Raw genomic sequence first — 23,903 nt, 5'->3', positions numbered from 1 at the left:
CTCATGGCATGGTACATAATAGGGCTAGTTCACAGCATAACATACTTTATAGAACATATGAGGCATAGTGAATGACTTTTCATTCTCTTTCTATTTTCTACCATGGTCGGGTTTTGAGTCTTTACTCAACTTCACACCTTGCAACACAGGCAAGAACTCCTTCTTTGACTGTTCCATTTTGAACTACTTCAAAAACTTGCCAAGGTATGTACTCATTGAAAAATTTATCAAGCGTCTTGATCTATCTCTATAGATTTTGGTGCCCAATATGTAAGCAGCTTCACCAAGGTCTTTCATTGAAAAATTCTTATTCAAGTATCCTTTTATGCTATCCAGAAATTCAGTATCATTTCCGATCAACAATATGTCATCCACATATAATATCAGAAATGCTACAGAGCTCCCACTCAATTTCTTGTAAATACAGGCTTCTCCAAAATTCTATATAAAACTATATGCTTTGATCAACTCATCAAAGCGTATATTCCAACTCCGAGATGCTTGCACCAGTCCATAGATGTATCGCTGGAGCTTGCACACTTTGTTAGCATCTTTAGGATTGACAAAACCTTCTGGTTGCATCATATACAACTCTTCTTTAATAAATCCATTAAGGAATGTAGTTTTGATATGCATTTGCCAGATTTCATAAAATGCGGCAACTGCTAACATGATCCGGACAGACTTTTAAGCATCAATACGAGTGAGAAAATCTCATCGTAGTCAACACCTTGAACTTATCGAAAACCTTTTGCGACAATTCAAGCTTTGTAGATAGTAACACTACTATCAGCGTCCGTCTTCCTCTTGAAGATCCATTTATTTTGAATGGCTTGACGATCATCGGGCAAGTCCACTGTCGGTGTCAAAATTGGCGGATCTTGGGTAGGGGGTCCCGAACTGTGCGTCTAAGGCGGATGGTAACAGGAGGCAGTGGACACGATGTTTACCCAGGTTCGGGCCCTCTTGATGGAGGTAATACCCTACGTCCTACTTGATTGTTCTTGATGATATGACTATTATAAGAGTTGATCTACCACGAGATCTTAGAGGCTAACCCTAGAAGGTAGCCTATGGTAAGATTGTCTGTTGTCCTACGGACTAAAACCCTCCGGTTTATATAGACACCGGAGGGGGCTAGGTGTAACGCCCTCGATGCGGCTATATCTCCCACGTGTCGAAGCACGACTTAGAGGCATAACCGCATTGAAAGCAATGTCGCAAGTGATGTAATCTTCACACAACCCATGTAATACATAAGGGAGAAAGATACATAGTTGGCTTACAATCTCCACTTCACATAATTACATGAATAAAGCATTACATCATCCAGATACAAACAAGGTCCGACTACGGAAGCAAAATAAAAAGAAGACTACCCCACATGCTACACAAATCCCCGATCGTCCCGACTGGGCTCCACTACTGATCAACTGAAATGGAACAACACAATGGACAAGATCTTCATCGAGCTCCTCCTTGAGCTTGGTTGCGTCACCTGCTCGGTAACATCGGCACCTACCAACTGGTTTTGGAAGTATTTGTGAGTCACGGGGACTCAGCAATCTCACACCCTCGCGATCAAGACTATTTAAGCTTATAGGTAGGGTCAAAGGAATGATGTGGAGCTGCAGCAAGCGACTAGCATATATGGTGGCTAACATACGCAAATGAGAGCGAGAAGAGAAGGCAAAGCGCGGTCGAGAAACTATGATCAAGAAGTTATCCTAGAACAACCTACGTCAAGCTTAACTCCAACACCGTGTTCACTTCCCGGACTCCGCCGAGAAGAGACCATCACGGTTACACACGCGGTTGATGTATTTTAATTAAGATCAACTTCGGGTTTTCTACAACCGGACATTAACAAATTCCCATCTGCCCATAACCGCAGGCACGGCTTTCGAAAGTTCGAATCCCTACAGGGGAGTCCCAACTTAGCCCATCACAAGCTCTCACAGTCAACGAAGGATATTCCTTCTCCCAAGACAATCCGATCAGACTCGGCATCCCGGTTACAAGACATCCTCGACAATGGTAAAACAAGTCCAGCAACACCGCATGAATGTGCCGACAAATCCTGATAGGAGCTGCACATATCTCATTCTCAGGGCACACTCAGATTGTCCAAACTTCTGGTAGGCCACCCCAGAGTTGCCCCTCGTGGCCACCGGCGACTGACAGGTTGGACCAACACTCAGAGGAGCACTGGCCCGGGGGGGTTAAAATAATGATGACCCTTGAGTCTCCAGAACCCAAGGGAAAGAAAAGGCTAGGTGGCGAATGGTAAAACCAATGTTGGGCATTGCTGGAGGAGTTTTATTCAAGGAGAACTATCAAGGGGTTCCCATTATAACCCAACCGCATAGGAACGCAAAATCCGGGAACATAACACCGATATGATGGAACCTAGGGCGGCAAGAGTGGAACAAAACACTAGGAATAAGGCCGAGCTGTCCACCCTTTACCAAGTATATAGATGCATTAATTATGTTCCAACAAGGAACAACATAGCCATGTTCCAACATGGAACAAACTTCACCTTCACCTGCAACTAACAACGCTATAAGAGGGGCTGAGCAAAGCGGTAAAATAGCCAAACAATGGTTTGCTAGGACAAGGTGGGTTAGAGGCTTGGCTCAACAATATGGGAGGCATGATAAGCAAGTGGTAGGTATCGCAGCATAGGCATATTAAAAGAGCGAGTAACTAGCAAGCAAAGATAGAAGTGATTTCGAGGGTATGGTCATCTTGCCTGAAATCCCGCAAGGAAGAAGAATGAGTCCATGAAGAAGACAAGAGAACATAGTCGAACGGATCCTCACAAACGCACGTTATCGGAACCAACCCGAAGAAGCAACACCGGAAAGAAGCACACAACATAGTAAACAACCAACACATGAACATGGCATGATATGCGGGATGCGGTATGCGGTGCATATGCATGATTTGGAAAGGAATGATTGAACCTGGCCTCAACTTGGAAATCCAAGAGTGCCACTGGAAATAGGAGTTGATTTTGGTTGAAATCAATATAAAGATCACCGGAATCGGATGCACGGTTGGGAAATGGCAAGGAAAACAAATATGGCACCGCTCTGCGATAAACAACAAGTAGCCATTTAAATGCATCAAGATAAATATGCTACAACACTCAAACATTGCAACAAAATACATGGAAGGGATCCACTCATGATGCTTGACAAAATATGAACACTGAGCTACGGCTAATTCACTAATTAACAGGTTTAGACAAGCATGGCAAAACAGCAAACGATAACAGGTTTCAGACTTAGTGAAATTAACAGCAAGTCAGAAATTTATCATGAGGAAGCAAACTTTAGAGCAATGAAACAACATGCTACAAGAACATATCATGGCAAAGCAAGGCATGGCATGAAGCTACTAAAAGCATATAACAAAAGTCCCTTAGTGACCTTGAGCCAAAAGGGATCAGAGAATACAATTGCAAGCATGTCAACATAGCAAAAACATAAACAGATTCAGACTTGGTGAAAAACTGGAGCATGCAAAACAGATTAACAAGTAGGCATGTTTACGAGCTTGATGCACTCACTACAAAGCATGGCATGACAACCTAAGCATACATCCATCACGAAGACATGGAATAGAAGCTAGACATGGCAAGAACAACAACATAGCATGCACGGATCAACTACAACAAGCTCGGCAAAATCACTAAACATGTTAACAATCTGCCAGGAACATTTTATAGCAAAAGTAGAGCTTGATTGACTCAAGATAGGGTGCTCCATAATTGGAAAAAAAGGCATGGATGGATAGAGCACAACAATATTAACAAAACATCCTTACTGATCATCCTCAAAAGAGGCACGGATCACTAGAAAACAACATGAACATATGGCATAAAAACAATAACAGGACAAGGACTTGGTGAAATTCTAAGTCCCTGAAATCAGCATCATCGAGTAAGCTACTTTGCATGCTTGTGATAGTCACCAAAAAGATCACAAAAATACATGGCATACACCCCTGTAAAGATGGCATGGCATTCTACAAAACACATGTAGAGCTCAGGATCATAGCATGCACACATTAAACATGGCAAAAATGACAAAAGTGCATTTGCTGAAAAAGATCTGACACAATCATCACATAGCCCTCTTCCAACGACATTGAGGGCATCAAGATGAGCTCAAATGAAAATGATGCAATGAGATGAAATGATGTACTCATCGAGACAAACATTTTGATATGCTACACGCACGAATCGGAGCTACGGATTCAGAGTTATGGCATGCAGAAAAATGCTAAAAAGTTAGGGTTTCGAGAGGAAAAGTCAACCGTGGATCTCAGATCTAGATCCAGCGATCTACTGTAGCAGGGCGCGGTGGCCGAGGTTCGCCAGACTTGACGAAGACGACGGCGGCGGCCGGGTGGAGCTTGGGCGCGGGAAGGCCGGAACCTCGCGGGGCGGCGCCGCCGCTCGGCGTTGGCGGCGTCAGGCAGCTCCGGGCAGAGCGGGCGGTGCGGCGAGGGGCTCCGGCCCGAGTCCGACAAGGCGGCGGCCGGAGATGACGAGTGGCGGAGCTCGCCGGTGGGAAGAAGGCGGCGGCTCTGCAGCGAGGAGGACGACAGGCGGCGGCGCGGGCGCTCCCGGGCGGCGTGATGGGATCGGGGGCCCGGTTTGGGCCGAACGGGCCTCGGCGGCAGCAGGCAACGGGCGCCACATGGCGGGATGCCACTGGTGCGGGGCGGCGGCGCGTGGTGTCCGGCGGTGGCGAGAGAAAATTTTATGGTTTGGGAAAAAAGAGATCCGGGAATTTCGGGAGGGGGTCTATATATAGAGGTAGGAGGAGCTAGGAAGCTCCAAATGAGGTGCGGTTTGCGGGCACGCGATCGTGATCGAATGCTCTAGATGATGGAGAGGGTTTAGGTGAGTTTTGTGCCAGTTTGGAAGGGTGTTGGGCTGCAACACACACGACGCCTTTTCGGTCCCTCGGCTAACTGTTGGAGTATCAAGGATAGTGTCTAGTTCTGCAAAACAAGTTCCACACCCCATGTAACGACCCGACCCGAATGGATCAAGTCTCTGTGCTTATGTGTCATCCCTGGATCAGTATGCTGACACACACAGTACTCGAAGGATTTATAACAGAGGTAAATCACATGTATAAAGCAACGTAAATACTATTACCTCAATCCAAATAGCGGAAGCAACAAGGTTGTGGTTTCCCATCAACACCAACGGCAAAGTTGAGTGTAGAAATCATAACCCTAACGTATCACTTACTCGACGTAAGAAACCTGCAACATGAGACGTTGCAGCCCGAAACGGGTCAGTACATTGAATGTACTGGCAAATTCACACCATAGAGAAAATGAACAATGGCTATCACTACATGCATATTTGGCTGGTGGAAAAGCTCTATGGTTATAAGGTTTTTGCGTAAAGCCAATTTTTCCCTACTGCAAAGGAATAAATTTATTTAGCTATCATGGTGGTTGTGAAACATTGAGAATGGTTGACAGCATTCTCAATCCCAATTAAAAGTAATTAAAACCCAACAACATTAATTAGAAGTAACATGTGGAGATTCACAATGATATTCAAGTACTAGATACTCAAGTTGTCCATAACCGGGGACACGGCTAATCATGATTAGTTTGTACACTCTGCAGAGGTTTGCGCACTTTTCCCACAAGACTCGATCGCCTCCGTTTGGGTTTTCTCGCACTACATGGTGTTTGAGAAACGGATGACCGAGACATAGTCTTTCAGAAGCGCTAGCACCTTACAGTGGGGTAGACGTACACCTTATACCCCTACATCTGCTAGTCTACCCTGTAAGAGTTCGCACAGACTAGTCAACTATGCTAGAGCCATAGATGGCTTGTGGCTGCACACGGAAGTTTCTAGCAGAATATCTTATGATCCCTTTGAGCCTGGGTGCGCGGTCCAAAAAAAACAGGCAAGTCCTGATAGACATCAGGTGCCTCAATCCACCCAGATGTGTGTTTAAGTTGCCACCTTATAACAACCATCATAAAACTTATCACTCACATACTTCGATAGGAATAAACTCAACACACCTACAATACCACCCGTCTCTCTCACTACGACATATCAGCCCTAAGAGCCATTCTAGATATCACAGGTCACCCAATCACACTGTCTACTAGCATAGCATGGCATAATAAGCAAACGTAGAAGTAACTCCCAAAGGTTTCATAATAATACAGGTAATAGGTAGTACCTCATCTACTTCCCATCCCACAATTTAATTAGATCCTAATCATGCAATGTGAGAGGATTGATCTAATGCAATAAAACATGGGTTGTAGGGAAGGTATGATCAAAGTGTGAACTTGCCTGCAATGTTGATGAAGATGATTCGCACTCAAAACTCTTGATAGATCTACTCGTCACACTCCGGTCAATCTATCGTAAGCAAACAATAGTAACCACACAATAAGTACTCATCTAATGCACAAGTAAAACTCAAACAAGAGAACGAACTAGATAGTTCAACTTAAGAACTCCGGTTGCAAAGAAAGAACGAACCGAACAAAAAAACGGAAAACAAACGACGGAAGAAAACAACTCGGTTCTAGCAAGTTGAAACTAGGTCAAATTTTACCGGGGCAAAAACTTGTTTAAGTTGATTAGACGGAACGGCGGTTTCGAAACGAAACTCCAGGCGCTTGAATCACCTGATTCCGATAAACGGGCGATAAGAAAAACTAGAACGAAGATCGGATCTGAGATCACGATCGCGGAATAAATCCGACGAGAAGAAAAAGAAGAACGGTTAAACGAACGGACGTTCGTTAACCTAGAAGAATCCGGTGATCACGTTCGTAAGGACGAACGGTCCGGCGAACGATCTAAAGGCAACTAGATCGGAAAAGAAAACGAATCCGATCTAGGGTTTCGGAGAAGAAAACCGAAACGAAAAACCGATCTAGAAAACCGGAATGGTTTAGAAAAGAATTGGAAAGAAAAACGAATCGGATGAGAAGAAAAGAATCAGAACGATTAGAAGAAAACGATCCGAGGAAAAGAGACGCGGGGCAACCTCCGGCAGCATCTCCGGCGAGGGGCTCCGGCGGCGTGGAGTAGGGCGGCGGCGTGGGCAAGGTTCGGCGGCGGTGGTGACGCAGGGCGGCAGCGGCGTGGGAAAGGTGCGGCGGCGGCTAAGGCGGCACGGGTGAGGGGCGCGGGGTGAGGCGCGGCTTGGGGAGGAGAGGGGGTTTGGGTTTTTGGTGTGAGGAGAGGGGGTTTGATTTGGTGGGTTTATAGGGGGGGGGGTGTTGGGGTATTTATATTGGGGAGGGGTGAGGAGACTTGGGGTAGGGGACAAGAAATAGACTAGGATTAGGAAAAAGAGTCCTAAAAGAAAAAGGAAAACAGAATAAAGGATAGAGGGGGGCTAACCGACCTAAGTCCATATTGGACTCGGCCTAGAAGCAAGAAGCGGCGGCGGCTAGCGCCTGCCTAGCGCTGGCGCGCGGCTGGGGTGGCCGGCCGGCGGCTGGCCTGGGGCTTGGCCCGGGTGGCCTGCGGGTGAGTTTCCTGTTTTTTTTAAAACGGTTCAGCGCGCAGAAAAAAAACAAAAAGAGATCTAAACGAACTCCAAAAACCTAAAGTTAATTTTCCCCGACTCCTAAAAATGAGCCGAACAAAATGAACTTTTCGCCAGGCCTAAAATTCAATTTTCGAAAACGCGCGTTTTTCCCCTATCCAAATAAAATGCAAATAAAACTCCGGCAAAAACCAAATTTGATCTATTTATTAAATCTTCATTTTTCCTATATTTTGGGAAAGTCATATTATTCCCTCTCTTATATTTTGATATTGGAAAAATTATCGAAGATAAAATAAAATAAATCAAATGATCCTCTTTTTTTTCAAAATTTGAGAGAACTCAAATATGAAAATAACGAAATCTCCAACTCTCTCCGAAGGTCCTTGAGTTGTGTGAAATTTCTAGGATCGACCAAAAGGCTGAAAATAAGATATGCATGATGATCTAATGTATAACATTCCAAATTGAAAATAATTTCAAAATAACTTGGAATTTAATTCTTTGAAACTCCCAACTCATATTTCATATATAATTTGAAGAAGTCATTTTATCTTCTCTCGTGAAAATCATTGAGTTGCATAAAGTTTCAGAAGTGGAAAATATTTCCCAATGGAATTCAAATATTTTTCAAACACCCTTTTCATTTTAAATGGAAGAAGTCATGTCATCTTCTCTCTAGGGTTTTGTGTTGAAAAGAATTTGAATTCATGGAGATCAGAAAGCAACTATGAAAGTTTGGGAAAGTCCTTTTATTCCCTCTCATTTAACTTTCAAAAGTTTCGAATTTCACTCAATGTCACTCAATCAATCAAACAGTCAGTCAAGTCTATCTATTTATTATAACATTCCAAAATTTAGAATTTTGGGATGTTACAAACCTACCACCCTTAAAATGAATCTCGTCCTCGAGATTCGGAGAGGCTAGCAAGAAAAAGGTTAGGGTTTGGGGGTCTCCTCAAATCCATCGATCATCACACGGGGTCTGGGGTGCTACCACCCTTAGAATCATTGTTACGGTTCCATCAAAACTCATATACTCCATCCTTATTTCTTGACAGTGTCGGTATTCTCAGATCCTCGAGAAAATTTCTCCTCTGAGCTCTTCCGGTAACGGCCTAACCTTTTTTCCTCAATTCTTTTGTCCTTTCCTCTTGGTAAGGTTATTCCGCGACTGGGTCTTCGTAGCAGACGGGTCTGGCGCCAAAACTAAACAACTATCGATATCTCATGGTGGTCAACAATTTATGGTTTCTCCAGCAGGAAATGGGTCTGGGTTGATCCTCACCGTATAACCTACGGTTGGCAAAAAGCTGCCGTGTACAAGGGAAAAATTCGTATACCATTCTAAGGTATAAACAAGGTTTTCATCGTCGTCTCTCTACTATAGGTAAGTCACTCAGATTTACCATCCCATATAGCAGGGCGAATAATAAGAGTAAGTCGGTATGATGATCAATCCATCCCGCACCCAAATCATTACCTTGTATATGGTTTAGCGAATCTCGCATTCTAACACTCGGTCATCCTCAAAAGCATTGCAGAATTTCTCTCGTCGACGAACCAAGTTCGGATAAATCCATAGATTCTGCAAGCCAGACAAACATCTATCGTTCCTTCACAACTCTCAGGTTTTGCGTTACTACTATAAGATCGTCTATCGACAAAGGTATATCCACTTCCAGGGTTTCTCCTTCAGCAAGAGTGTGCTTCCTTTTTGGAAGGTCTTGGGGCCTGTGGGTTATGGCCCATCTCATCACTTGTAGTCCTTGAACTTATCATCGGGTAACTGATCATTATTCCAATTTTCAACTTCCTAGTATTCTTAAATCCATCCAATTGTACTGTCTTCCTTCCTTCTATTGGCACCAATCTAGGACATGTTTACTCAGACTCATCATGGAGTTTTCCATTGATCCATATTTCCAACATCATACCTCCTTTATATCCATTAGTAATTTATTTCTTCATCCTCATGGAATATCCCTCATACCGAGATAAAAACTTATACTTATGAAGTCCATACTCTACTTCGTGGAACATCATTATCCTTTCCAGGGTCAAGCGTCCTTACATGGAAATATCGGCCATCTCTGCATGGCACTTCTTCAACTGGGAAATGTGAAACACATCATGATCTCTTGACAGTCCTTCGGGTAACTCAAACTTGTAGGCCACTTCTCTCATACGCTCCAAAACTCGGTATGGTCCTACAAATCTCGGGGCTAACTTTTACCTTAACTCCAATTCGTTTAACTCCTCGCAGAGGGGACACATAAAGACATGCTCTGTCTCCAATTTCATAGACTACCTCCTTGAGTTTTTGAGTCTACATAACTCTTCTGCCTGGACTGAGCTACCTTCAGTCTATCTCAAATCAACTTAACATTCTCTTCTGACTCCTTTGGTCCAAACAACTGTCGGTGTCCAACTTCATCCCACATACTCTTGGGGCATCACACATATCGGGACTAAACTCGTATTCATTTTTGTCCGAAATCCATTACAGGGTACTACCACCCTTAAAATGCATAAATCTTCCATAGACCATATTTCTCTTATTCTCAAAAATGGTCAAAATCCTTCTTCATAGAGTAACAACTCATAAAATCCATATCAGTACCAGCGATGCTAACTTTCTCACCCTCAATTGAATTCAATCTCTCACTTTTCCATTACATGTCTCAACTCAACACCTCAATATAAAAGAAAATGTTCTCACTTCTACTACTCCATTTCTTTGTTGCAAACTCAACTATCTAGCACAAGTTTCCTTCTCCTTGGGGCATTCTCTGGCAAAGTGCCCTGCTCCATTACAACTAAAACATATTACTTCTGACAAGTGTCGAGATTTCCTTTTTGGGCAACTGTTGAGGTAGTGCCCCGACTCCTTGCACCTGTAACAGGTGACATGACTCAGATCCTTCCTGGAATCCAATCTACTTCTCTTTCTGGACTTTTCCATTCCAATCAGGGCTTCTATTTCCTGTGGGTCATACTCTACTTCCTCAGCCGGGAATTCTACTAGATCCCCATTCATACAATTTTGGGAGATGTGTCCTTCTTCTCCACATGAATAGCATGACTTGGTGCAGGGTTTACTTGGTTCTTCTTTGGGTGTGTCCTCCACATCTTCCTTCATCACAGGTTCTTCTAAACTTTCCATAAGGGCTCCTTTCATTACTTCTTTATTCTACTGGATGGTTCTTTGTACCATGGGGTAAATGTGACACTGAGCAGGATAGTGGGTAGTCCCTTCACACAAGAAACAAGTGATCTGCCTAGTTGGGCATTCTTCAGCTGGGTGACTTCCTTCACAATTAGGGCATTCATCCTTGTGTTCTTTATGGTTGTGTCCGATTTCTCCACAAATCTTGCATGCACAAGGTTTGTTCATGTCCTTTCCATAAGGCTTCAACTTCTGGGACACAAACTGAGACTTTAGCAAAGTCAACTTAAATTCTTTCCAAGTGGTTACTCCTTGCCATCCATTGATGGTTTGGTATATCCTCCATCAAGTAGCAGCACCTCTTTCAAAGCATTGAAGAGCATGTTGGGCCATATCCTTTCCGACTATAGGGTTGTTCTCCATGTGATCCTCCATGTTCTGAATCCATCAGTTCGTCTCCAATTGACTCATCGGTCCAGAAAATACAAGCTCATCTCCATTCATCCTCTATTGGGTCCATGGGTTTGGGGTGAGATAAGAGAGAGGGAGAGGGATACACACAATACAAACAAAGTTTTGAAAAGACAGATTTTATTGTGGCTGTGGAAAATAACAAACAAATGACAGCTCACAATCGTCGCATCTAACGTAGGTATATAATAGGGGTTTGGTCTTCTAAGGGTCAATAAATCTTCAACGTCTCCAAACTCTTCAAGCCTTGTTCATGCCTCCAATGGCTTTTTCCGATCATGCTTGTCCTTCTCAAGTTCCTTTGCCAGATCAATCTCTGTTGACGTGAAATCTCTCGTGACATCCTTTAATATTCCGGAGTTGCATTTCAAACATCTGGTTTCAACATCCTTCACATGAACCATGGTCATACTGTCCTTTAGTTCTTGACAATTCTCCGGTATCTCGTGGTTGTAGCTCCTCCAGCTTGGCTACTTCAACTTCTGGGTCCTAAGTTCCTCATGAAATACTTCCTTATCTAATACAACTTCCTGGAGCTCCATTTTAACTTCTTGATGTACTACTCCAGACCCTGGTGATATTCCGGCTAGGGCTAAAACTTCATCTTTATGCTAGGTGCTCCATCAGCCTTCTTCCATCAAACCCATTCTGAAGACTTGCATCCTTAACTCAGCATGGTGACAATAGCATTAGCGGGTGATGACATCACGGATAACCGTGTTTTTTTGCTCTTGTCATTTCCATGAGCTATCTCTCCATAGTTGATATCTCCTGCCTTAGGGTTTCTTTGACAAAACTTCGAGTTCTCATACTCCTTGTTTCAGTCTTTCTCCGGTACACCTTGATCTCGGGTATTGACAACTTCCATAATCCGCCAAGTTCCATAAGGGTAGCATTCCTAGGTCATACAAATCTAGGGATTCTTCAGAGCCTCCAATTCTCCTAGTCTTCAGAGTCTTCATAATTGTAGTTTCCATTATCATATTGTATGGTAAAATCCTCTTCATTCCGAATGGTCTTACTTGTCTGATATCCTATACTTCTTGGAGTGGTCTCATCAGTGGAATCTTCGAGTGGTCAAAAAGGGGAAAGGGGTATGGTCTCACTAAAGGGAATTTTTTGAATAAGCTCAGAAGAGAAGAGAGGTATAAGATCTTTTTTGAAAGGGGAAAGTTGTAGAGAAAAATCTTTGCTATGGGCTTGCCAGTTTCTAGGGTCACGTCCTATAGCCAACATGTGCTCTGATACCATCTTGTAGCGACTCGACCCGAATGGATCAAGTCTCTGTGCTTATGTGTCATCCCTGGATCAGTATGCTGACACACACAGTACTCAAAGGATTTATAACAGAGGTAAATCACATGTATAAAGTAACGTAAATACTATTACCTCAATACAAATAGCGGAAGCAACAAGGTTGTGGTTTCCCATCAACACCAACGGCAAAGTTGAGTGTAGAAATCGTAACCCTAACGTATCACTTACTCGACGTAAGAAACCTGCAACATGAGACGTTGCAGCCCGAAACGGGTCAGTACATTGAATGTACTGGCAAATTCACACCATAGAGAAAATGAACAATGGCTATCACTACATGCATATTTGGCTGGTGGAAAAGCTCTATGGTTATAAGGTTTTTGCGTAAAGCCAATTTTTCCCTACTGCAAAGGAATAAATTTATTTAGCTATCATGGTGGTTGTGAAACATTGAGAATGGTTGACAGCATTCTCAATCCCAATTAAAAGTAATTAAAACCCAACAACATTAATTAGAAGTAACATGTTGAGATTCACAATGATATTCAAGTACTAGATACTCAAGTTGTCCATAACTGCGGACACGGCTAATCATGATTAGTTTGTACACTCTGCAGAGGTTTGCGCACTTTTCCCACAAGACTCGATCGCCTCCGTTTGTTTTCTCGCACTACATGGTGTTTGAGAAGCGGATGACCGAGACATAGTCTTTTAGAAGCGCTAGCACCTTACATGTGGGGTAGACCGTACCACCTATAACCCCTACATCTACTAGTCCACCCCGTAAGAGTTCGCACAACTTAGTCAACTATGCCAGAGCCCATAGTAGCATGTGGCTGCACACGGAAGTTTCTAGCATGAATTATCTTATGATCCCTTTGAGCCTGGGTGGCGGTCCAAAAAAAACAGGCAAGTCCTGATAGACATCAGGTGCCTCAATCCACCCAGATGTGCGTTTAAGTTGCCACCTTAGATAAACCATTAAAATTATCAACTCACATCTGTCATGGATATCACTCACCCAATCCACGTCTACTAGCATAGCATGGCATAATAAGCAAACGTAGAAGTAACTCCCAAAGGTTTCATAATAATACAGGTAATAGGTACTACCTCATCTACTTCCCATCCCACAATTTAATTAGATCCTAATCATGCAATGTGAGAGGATTGATCTAATGCAATAAAACATGGGTTGTAGGGAAGGTATGATCAAAGTGTGAACTTGCCTGCAATGTTGATGAAGATGATTCGCACTCAAAACTCTTGATAGATCTACTCGTCACACTCCGGTCAATCTATCGTAAGCAAACAATAGTAACCACACAATAAGTACTCATCTAATGCACAAGTAAAACTCAAACAAGAGAACGAACTAGATAGTTCAACTTAAGAACTCCGGTTGCAAAGAAAGAACGAACCGAACAAAAAAACGGAAAACAAACGACGGAAGAAAACAACTCGGTTCTAGCAAGTTGAAACTAGGTCAAATTTTACCGGGGCAAAAACTTGTTTAAGTTGATTAGACGGAACGGCGGTTTCGAAACGAAACTCCAGGCGCTTGAATCACCTGATTCCGATAAACGGGCGAGAAGAAAAACTAGAACGAAGATCGGATCTGAGATCACGATCGCGGAATAAATCCGACGAGAAGAAAAAGAAGAACGGTTAAACGAACAGACGTTCGTTAACCTAGAAGAATCTGGTGATCACGTTCGTTAGGATGAACGGTCCGGCGAACGATCTAAAGGCAACTAGATCAGAAAAGAAAATGAATCCGATCTAGGGTTTCGGAGAAGAAAACCGAAATGAAAAACCGATCTAGAAAACCGGAACGGTTTAGAAAAGAACCGGAAAGAAAAACGAATCGGATGAGAAGAAAAGAATCGGAACGATTAGAAGAAAACGATCCGAGGAAAAGAGATGCGGGGCAACCTCCGGCAGCGTCTCCGGCGAGGGGCTCCGGTGGCGTGGCGTAGGGCGGCAGCGTGGGCAAGGTGCGGCGGCGGTGGTGACGCAGGGTGGCGGCGGCGTGGGCAAGGTGCGGCGGCGGTGCTAGGTGGAGGCGGCGGCGGCTAAGGCGGCGCGAGTGAGGGGCGCGGGGTGAGGCGCGGCTTGGGGAGGAGAGGAGGTTTGGGTTTTTGGTGTGAGGAGAGGGGGTTTGATTTGGTGGGTTTAGAGGGGGGGTGTTGGGGTATTTATATTGGGGAGGGGTGAGGAGACTTGGGGTAGGGGACAAGAAATAGACTAGGATTAGGAAAAAGTGTCCTAAAAGAAAAAGGAAAACAGAATAAAGGAAAGAGGGGGGCTAACCGACCTAAGTCCATATTGGACTCGGCCTAGAAGCAAGAAGCGGCGGCGGCTGGCGCCTGCCTAGCGCTGGCGCGCGGCTGGGGTGGCCGGCCGGCGGCTGGCCTGGGCCTTGGCCCGGGTGGCCTGCGGGTGAGTTTCCTGTTTTTTTTTAAAACGGTTCAGTGTGCAGAAAAAAAACAAAAAAAGATCTAAACGAACTCCGAAAAACCTAAACTAAATTTTCCCCGACTCCTAAAAATGAGCCGAACAAAATGAACTTTTCTCCGGGCCTAAAATGCAATTTTCAAAAATGCGCGTTTTTCCCCTATCCAAATAAAATGCAAATAAAACTCCGGCAAAAACCAAATTTGATCTATTTATTAAATCTTCATTTTTCCTATATTTTGGGAAAGTCATATTATTCCCTCTCTTATATTTTGATATTGGAAAAATTATCGAAGATAAAATAAAATAAATCAAATGATCCTCTTTTTTTTCAAAATTTGAGAGAACTCAAATATGAAAATAACGAAATCTCCAACTCTCTCCGAAGGTCCTTGAGTTGCGTGAAATTTCTAGGATCGACCAAAAAGCAAGAAAATAAGATATGCATGATGATCTAATGTATAACATTCAAAATTGAAAATAATTTCAAAAGAACTTTGAATTTAATTCTTTGAAACTCCCAACTCATATTTCATATATAATTTGAAGAAGTCATTTTATCTTCTCTCGTGACAATCATTGAGTTGCATAAAGTTTCAGAAGTGGAAAATATTTCCCAATGGAATTCAAATATGTTTCAAACACCCTTTTCATTTTAAATGGAAGAAGTCATGTCATCTTCTCTCTAGGGTTTTGTGTTGAAAAGAATTTGAATTCATGGAGATCAGAAAGCAACTATGAAATTTTGGGAAAGTCCTTTTATTCCCTCTCATTTAACTTTCAAAAGTTTCGAATTTCACTCAATGTCACTCAATCAATCAAACAGTCAGTCAAGTCTATCTATTTATTATAACATTCCAAAATTTAGAATTTTGGGATGTTACACCCCACCATAGAGAGAATAATATTTCCATAAATCTAATCTGCTAACATGTTTTGGCAGCACAACATCACGTCACGGCCCGGTCCTTATCTGAACCGTTTTTCTCAACCAGCGCTGCGCATATTGCGAGGCAGTTTTTCTGTCGCGTCTTGTCAAAGCAGAGATCGTGTGCCCCTTATTACGGGATTCTCATCAATACGAACATGGGTAACCCAACCGTGCCTGTTGGTATGACTCCTAGATCTTAGGCAAGTCCAAAACGGCCACGAGGAGGATGCTTGATATTCACCCTCTTTATAAATAGGACGAGGCTTTTTATTTTTTTCCCTCTCGTTCTCAATCGAATCCTCCCCCCGCCTCGAGTTCTAACACCCAAAGCTCAGGTCAGGCGCTTCGGACCTTCAACTATGTCCGGATCCAACCTTCAAGGTCGGTGGATGCCTTCCTGTGTCAAAGAAGAGGACATCAAGAAGCTGAGAGAGGCCAGATATCTGACCGCCGAAATTTCGCATAGGCTACCTGCCCAAGGGTAGGTCATCCCTACTTCCGAACCCACCGAGAGTATTGTGTTCATCTCCCACTTCCTCCGAGGACTAGGCCTCGCTCTACATCCCTTCGTTAGGGGTCTTATGTTCTATTATGGGCTGGATTTTCATGATCTGGCCCCGGATTCCCTTATTCACATCTCGTCATTTATTGTCGTATGTGAGGCCTTCCTCCGCATTACCCCTCACTTCGACCAGTGGCTCAAGACCTTCGATGTGAAGCCGAAGATGATCGAGGGGCGGCACACAGAGTGCGGAGGTGCTTTAATAAGCAAAATCGCTGATGCTCCATGGACAGAGGGTTCCTTCCCAGAGGTATCCAGGTTGTGGCAGCGGGAGTGGCTTTATATCACAGCTCCCCGAAGTGCCAAGTGGGTAGTCGCCCCCACCTGTCGCTCGGGCCCCCCATCGCAACTGATGTCATGGATCAGCAGGGGGCTGAGCTGGGGTCCAGCAAAGGACATGCAAAGATTGCAGAGCCGTATCCAAGATCTCTTTGAGAGAGATTTCAGTCTGGTTATGGTAATGCAAGTTATGCTGGTTCGTCGAGTCCGGCTTGCAAATGTCGACCCCTCCGTATGTGGGAATTCAACCTGGAAGAACCATGAGCTATTCAGCATTCCCTTGGCATGACGCTCGAGGAGATGTACAAATCGTTCTTCGGACCCTAAATAGAGTGTCCGGACACCACCGAGGATGCGGGTTTGAGCTGCAACCGCCCTGCTACCCAAGTAAGTAATCCCATGGCCGAACACACTGTCCTTTTGTTTATCATGACATCATTCTAAAAAGTCGCTCTTTGACCAGGATTGGAGAACAAAGGCGAAGATGATCAGGTGTCCGGCCCCCCTTCCTGAAGGCTTGGACAATCCTGTACTGGACAAAATGCTCGAGCCGGCGTCTTATCAAGTGCCCTCAAAGGAAGATGAAGGGGGGAATAAAGAGGCCGACAACGGGCCTCACTCGCTACTCGTCCCAACCGAGGGGATGAGTGCCTCCGCGAGGGAGGATAACTAGGGGGAAGAATCTGACATTCTCTCTCCCCAGGGAAGGAAGAGGACTACCTCTGAAGATCCGGAAACTAAGGTTTCCAAACGGGAGAAAAAATCTTCGCCAGAGGGTCCTGCCTCGGAGCGTATTCTTGCTGCACAATGTCCACGCAGAGATCAGCCCTCTACCGAGTTGTAAGTAATCAAAAAGTACTTAATAGTGAAAATATCCTACCTTACTTCCGAAGACAATAACTGATGCTTATAAATTGTAGTCTGGATCGTAGCCCTTCTCGATAGAGTTCGTCTTCGAGGGATCTTCTTGCGGAGATGATGGAGAGAGAAACGCCTCCCCCTGACACCCCGCCTTATGAAGCGGGTGACCCTGAAGTGTCGTCGCGGAGGGTATCTCCGGATCCGCCAAGGCCAGAGGATAACCCTTTGGCTACCCGAAATCCCCAGTATCCGGCTCCTAAGGAAAGCGGCAGCAAGAGTCTAGAACCGTACAATGTGCGGTCGGACGTACTGAAGGATCTTCTGGGGCAAGCGGCCGTCTCGGAAGCGCATCGTACACTGATGGGTACGGTAATTGAAAGGATTTCATTCGCTGAAAACGGATTGCACGAAGCCTTTATGAGGCTGCTGAAAGGCTTTGAGGTACGTCAAATAGTGTATGTTTTTGATAGTACCACACACGTTAGGTGTGCCCTATGCAGATAGTAGCCACTGAGACTCTGGTTGTCGTCGAGAACGGCGGTAACCTGAAGATCATATTCGCAGGTAATAACCTGACTGCCTTTATGTGCAGACGGCCGAGGCTCCGGTGGCTAGCCGAACTAATGGGTTTACCGAGCTAAAGCGGCAATTTGATGCGGCCGATGCCGATATCATGCTTGTCAACCGGCAGCTTGACGAGGCACAGGGTAAGTGATTTCTCTGGTGATCGTCATGTAATAAGAGGAGCATGATGCCAGTATCTTTAATATGTTATGACTGCAGATGGAGCTGCCACCGTGGAGACCCTTCGGGCGGAGCTTGCCCGATCCAAGGAACAAGCAAGGAGTAGCAATGCGGCCGCTCTAAAGGCGGCCGAAGAGTTGAGGGTCGAACATGCCATGCATTGCAAAAGCAAGGAAAGAATGGCCAAAATGGCTGTAGAGTTAAAAGGTGCCGCTGACCGTTACCAGCTTCTTGAAGAAGAAAGCCGAGCGAGGGCGACAGGCCTGGAGAAGGACCTGGTAGCTGCCAAGGAAGCCTGCTCAAAAATTAGAGCGACGAAGGAGGAGCTGCATCAAGCTGCATATATCGTGTCTGGGAAGCCCTTCTTGTTGCGGACTAAATTCGGAGATCCGAAGTATGCTCCTCTTGACCAACTATGGAGTTCTGAGGACGCCTACGTGGATTTGGTTGCAAGTGCTACTGATGCAGCCAAGTACTTCAAGGATCAGAAAGATCGCGAAGTGGAAAAGTTGTTCTGTTCACAGTTTCATGCTCTAGTCCGTCCGCTGCTGTTGAATGGGCGAATGGACCTGTGCAGCCGTTTATGTATATATGTATATGACCTGAAAGTTTGCAGTCGTCGGCTTCCGCCCCCACGCATATAATGCGGGGGTGTTCGCAGAAAACGCGAATCCACACTTGATCCAATGTCTTGGTCCATTAAGGAGGTGGTAGTGCAGCGAACGAGGCAATCGTACTATATTGCTTTAACACTTTCACTTAGCCATAGGAGTTTGACGGTGGGGCTACTATATAGCCCCTGGTACTTCTGCACTTTTCTGAATACGGGGCGCGTATGTACATAACCAGGAAATGGCCCTTCGTTAATGCGGAGGAATCCCGAAGATTCCGCTGAGTCATCGAGTGGTTGACCAGTCTCTCGCTACATCATGACAGTCAGTTTTCGGCTTTCTCTACTGAGGTGCTCATCCGGGTGAACTAGGACACAATCGCAGTAGTTCTCCCAGTGCTACCTTAGCCGATATAACGGAACATAAGGTACCAAAACATGGGAGCCGGACAAACCCAACATTTGACCAAAGACATGATTCAGAGCGGATGCATATAGGGCCAAACTCACGGCGCTGAACACTCCCTAAGGTGTTCGGTCTTTATAACATATACCGGGCTAAACAACGCCCTTAATAATAGACCCCATGTGTCCAGGTACATGCAATATCCTGATGTGGCCACATGCCAATAACGTCAGCATCCTTCTCGGTTGTGTGGAGTATCCGGAGGATGTGAGCAACAAGAGACAGTAAAAAAGGTTTACGCAGGGTCTTAATCTAAAAAGAAACCTTTGGGCGGGTCCCTGCTGCACGTCTACGCCTGTGTCTCTGTTGTGCCATGTCCTGGACAGGTGTAGCACAATTGTCATCTGTAAAAGGAAAGAATTTAGGTGAAAGTTGCCGTTCCAAAAAAAAGAAGAATTGGTTATTATCAATGAACTATCAAAATTCAAGAGAAGTCAAGTTGAGCCGGGCTTGCCCTGATTACACGCGGGAAGCCCCTGGAATCGTCTATGATGGTTTGATCAGTAAACCAATCTCATGTATATGTGGTGAAGCGCCGGACTCGTCTAACCGTGTCCGTGGTCTTGACGACCTGTCATTTTTCCTGGTTGGTGAGGCCATCTAGTTCGCGGCTGTTAAAGCCGCCGCATCCTCTTCCGCACGTAAAAAACATTTGTTATTTCCTCTAACTGTGATGATGCCACGTGGACCGGGCATCTTAAGCTTGAGGAAAGCATAATGCGGTATTGCATTAAAATGAGCGAAAGCCGTTCTTCCGAGTAGTGCTTGATAACCACTTCAGAATGGAGCGACGTGGAAAGTTAACCTTTCGCTTCGAGAGTTATTGGGAGAACCGAATACAACCTCTAGTAGTAGAGAGCCCGTACAGCGGGCCTCTTGGCCTGATATTACTCCCTTGAAGGTAGTATTACTGTGGCTTATTTGTGTCAGGTCTATCCCCATTTTGTGGACTGTGTCCTGATATATCAGATTTAGATCACTGCCGCCGTCCATGAGGACTCATGTGAAATGGTTCCCGTTTATTATTGGGTCTAACACCAAGGCCGCCAGTCCTTCGTGCCGGATACTTGTCGCGTGATCCCTACAATCAAAAGTGATCGGGCAGGCCAACCAGGGGTTGAACCTAGGGGTGACGGGCTCTATGGCGCGTGTATCTCGGAGTGCATGATTGCTTATCCTCTTGGTCACATGGATCACGTTTACTGTTTTGACCTCTGGTGGGAACTTTTTCTGTCCTCCGGTGCTTTGCTGGCGAGGTTCATCCTCGTCTTTGCTTGGTGTCTCTTCCCCTTTGTGTTCGGCATTTAGCTTACCAGCCTGCTTGAAGACCCAACATTCTCGGTGGGTGTGATTTGCAGGTTTGTCGGGGGTGCCGTGAATCTGACAGAGCTCGTCAAGAATCTTGTTTAGGCCGGATGGTCCTTCTCTGCTGCCTTTGAAAGGCTTTTTCCGCTGACCAGGTTGAGAGCCCCTGAATTCGGCGTTTACCACCATATTATCTGGGCTAGCTTCTTTATTTCGATGCTTGTTTTTTCTGCGTCGTGGTTTTCCATTGCCATCCCCGACTTCGGATGTGCTTGGGTCGCTGGTGCTGCTATGGGCCAACCAGCTGTCTTCGCCCGTGCAAAAGCGGGTCATGAGGCTTGATAGGGCTGCCATTGTTCTTGGTTTTTCTTGGCCGAGGCGTCTGGCGAGCCATTCGTCTCAGACACTGTGTTTAAAAGCTGCTAAGGCTTCGGCGTCCGGACAGTCGACGATTTGGTTCTTCTTGGTGAGGAACCTGTTCCAAAGCTTTCGGGCGGACTCTCCGGACTGTTGGATTATATGACTTAAATCGTCTGCAACCAGAGGTCGGACATAAGTCCCTTGAAAATTAGCCCAAAAAGTGTCCTCAAGCTCCTCCCAACTTCCAATTGAGTTTTCGAGGAGGCTTTTCAACCAGTGCCAAGCTAGCCCTTTAAGCTTGAGGGGCAAGTATTTAGTGGCATGGAGATCGTCTCCGCGAGCCATATGAATATGGAGGATAAAATCCTCATCTAGAATCCAGGGTCTGTGGTCCCGTCGTATGCCTCTATATTCACTGGTTTGAATCCTTCTGGGAATTTGTGATCCAGCACCTCATCGGTGAAACATAGGGGGTGTGCGGCGCCCCTGTATTGGGATATGCCATGGTGTTCGGACGGTTGTAGTATTTGGTTTTGATTTTGGCCGGAGCGCTCTTCCTAGATCCATAGATGGATCTGGTTACACCGGATTTTCGGCGCAAATTCTCACATAGATCGTGTGTTGACTTATGTGCGACTTTGTTAGCCGCTCTATCGCGGTCACAAGGTGGTGGATCCGGCCGGTTGGCCGTATCATTTTTCGGCTGTGTGGGCTCTAAGGCCTCATCGTCGAATTCAGGTAATAGCTTGCGCTTTGGATAGCTATTTGTGTGGTAACTTCCACCATACTTTGTTTCGTTGTCGAGCACTTTGTTCCACCTGCTGTTGAGCGTATCTTGTGCGGCCTTAATCCTTTGCTTATGCTTCTTCAGGCTCCTCGTTGTGGCAATAAGCTTTCTGAGGAGGTTCTCTTGCTCCGAGTGCGTTTCCGGGATGATGTGTGCATATTCTTCCGGACTGTTTTCCTCCCCGGACGGGGTTTGATGAGGTTTATCCTTGGTATCGCCGTGTTCGGACGCCGGATCCGCACTGTTTTCGCCGTTTGCGTCATGATCGTGCTCTGCCAGCGGGGCGGCATAATCGTCGTTTCTTCTAGAGTCGACTGGACTGCTATTTCCTCTTGCGCTGTTATCACTGTTTTTTTCTATGGCGGGACTTAGAGCGGCGCCGCTGACGTCGGTGCTTGGGTTGCTTGGAGGGGGCATCCTTCGCTGTCTCTTCGCCATTGCCCTCTTTGGGTGTATCCACCATGTATATGTCATGTGATGAAGTGGTTGTCCGGCGCCCTGTGGGCGCTAGTTCCTGTTCATCCCTTGCATCTTCGTTCATGTCGTCGATGTCTTCAGAGTTGAAGTTAAGAATGTCGGTTAAGTCGTCGACGGTGGCTACTAAGTGGGTGGTGGGTGGGCAGTGAATTTCTTCGTCGTTCGCATCCCATTCTAGCCGAGCATAGTTCGGCCAAGGTTCTCCTGACAGGGAGAGAGACCTTAATGAATTTAGCACATCACCGAAAGGAGAGTGCTGAAAGATATCCGCGGAGGTGAACTCCATGATCGGCGCCCAATCGGGTCCGGCGGGCACGAATATGAGCAGCTCGGAGTCTGTGGCCGGGGGTGAATCCAGTGGTTTGGCAACACAGCTCTCGTAAGGGGTGAAGTCAGCGTCTGGCTCTATCGCCGCTGAGAGCGCAGCCTCCGTGGCGGGGTCTATCCCTCCGCTCTCGAATGGCGTGATTTGCTCCGGATTGACAGCCAGAGTTGTTGCAGATGCGATCTCCCGAATACTGTCCGACAGCAGACTTACGTCATGCTTGTTGTGACTGTGCGGCGCACCTGACATGGGCTCGAATCCATTGAAGATCAAGTCTCCGTGGATATCGGCCGTGTAGTTCATGTTTCCGAATCTAACCTAATGGCCAGGGGCATACCTCTCGATCTGCTCCAGATGGCCAAGCGAATTGGCCCGCAGTGCGAAGCCGCCAAATACAAAGATCTGTCCGGGGAGGAAAACGTCACCCTGGACCGCATCGTTACCGATGATCGAAGGAGCCATCAAACCTTATGGCGACGGCATAGTGGAACTCTCAATGAAAGCACCAATGTCGATGTCAAAACCAGCGGATCTTGGGTAGGGGGTCCCGAACTATGCATCTAAGGCGGATGGTAACAGGAGGCAGTGGACACGATGTTTACCCAGGTTCGGGCCCTCTTGATGGAGGTAATACCCTACGTCCTACTTGAATGTTCTTGATGATATGAGCATTACAAGAGTTGATCTACCACGAGATCATCGAGGCTAACCCTAGAAGGTAGCCTATGGTATGATTGTCTGTTGTCCTACGGACTAAAACCCTTCGTTTTATATAGACACCGGAGGGGGCTAGGGTTACACAAGGTCGGTTACAAGGGAGGAGATTTACATATCCGTATTGCCTAGCTTTCCTTCCACGACAAGGAGAGTCATATCCGGACACAGGACGAAGTCTTCAATATCATATCTTCATAGTCCAATAGTCCGGCCAAAGGATATAGTCCGGCTGTCCGGAGACCCCCTAATCCAGGACTCCCTCATCCACCAAAGTCCACACTTTGTTCTCATACATGGATCCCATCTCAGATTTCATGGCCTTAAGCCATTTCGTGGAATCTGGGCTCATCATCGCTTCCTCATAGTTCGTAGGTTCATCATGGTCTAGTAACATGACTTCCAGAACAGGATTACCATACCACTCTAGTGCGGAAGGTACTCTGGTTGACCTACGAAGTTCGGTAGTAACTTGATATGAAGTTTCGTGATCATCATCATTAACTATCCTCACTAATTGGTGTAGGCATCAGTGGAACTGATTTCTGTGATGAACTACT

This window comes from Triticum urartu, chromosome 5 (assembly GCF_003073215.2).
Source record: "Triticum urartu cultivar G1812 chromosome 5, Tu2.1, whole genome shotgun sequence".
Lineage (NCBI taxonomy): Eukaryota > Viridiplantae > Streptophyta > Magnoliopsida > Poales > Poaceae > Triticum > Triticum urartu.
The sequence above is the reverse complement of the archived record's forward strand: the minus strand, read 5'-3'. Positions refer to the sequence as shown.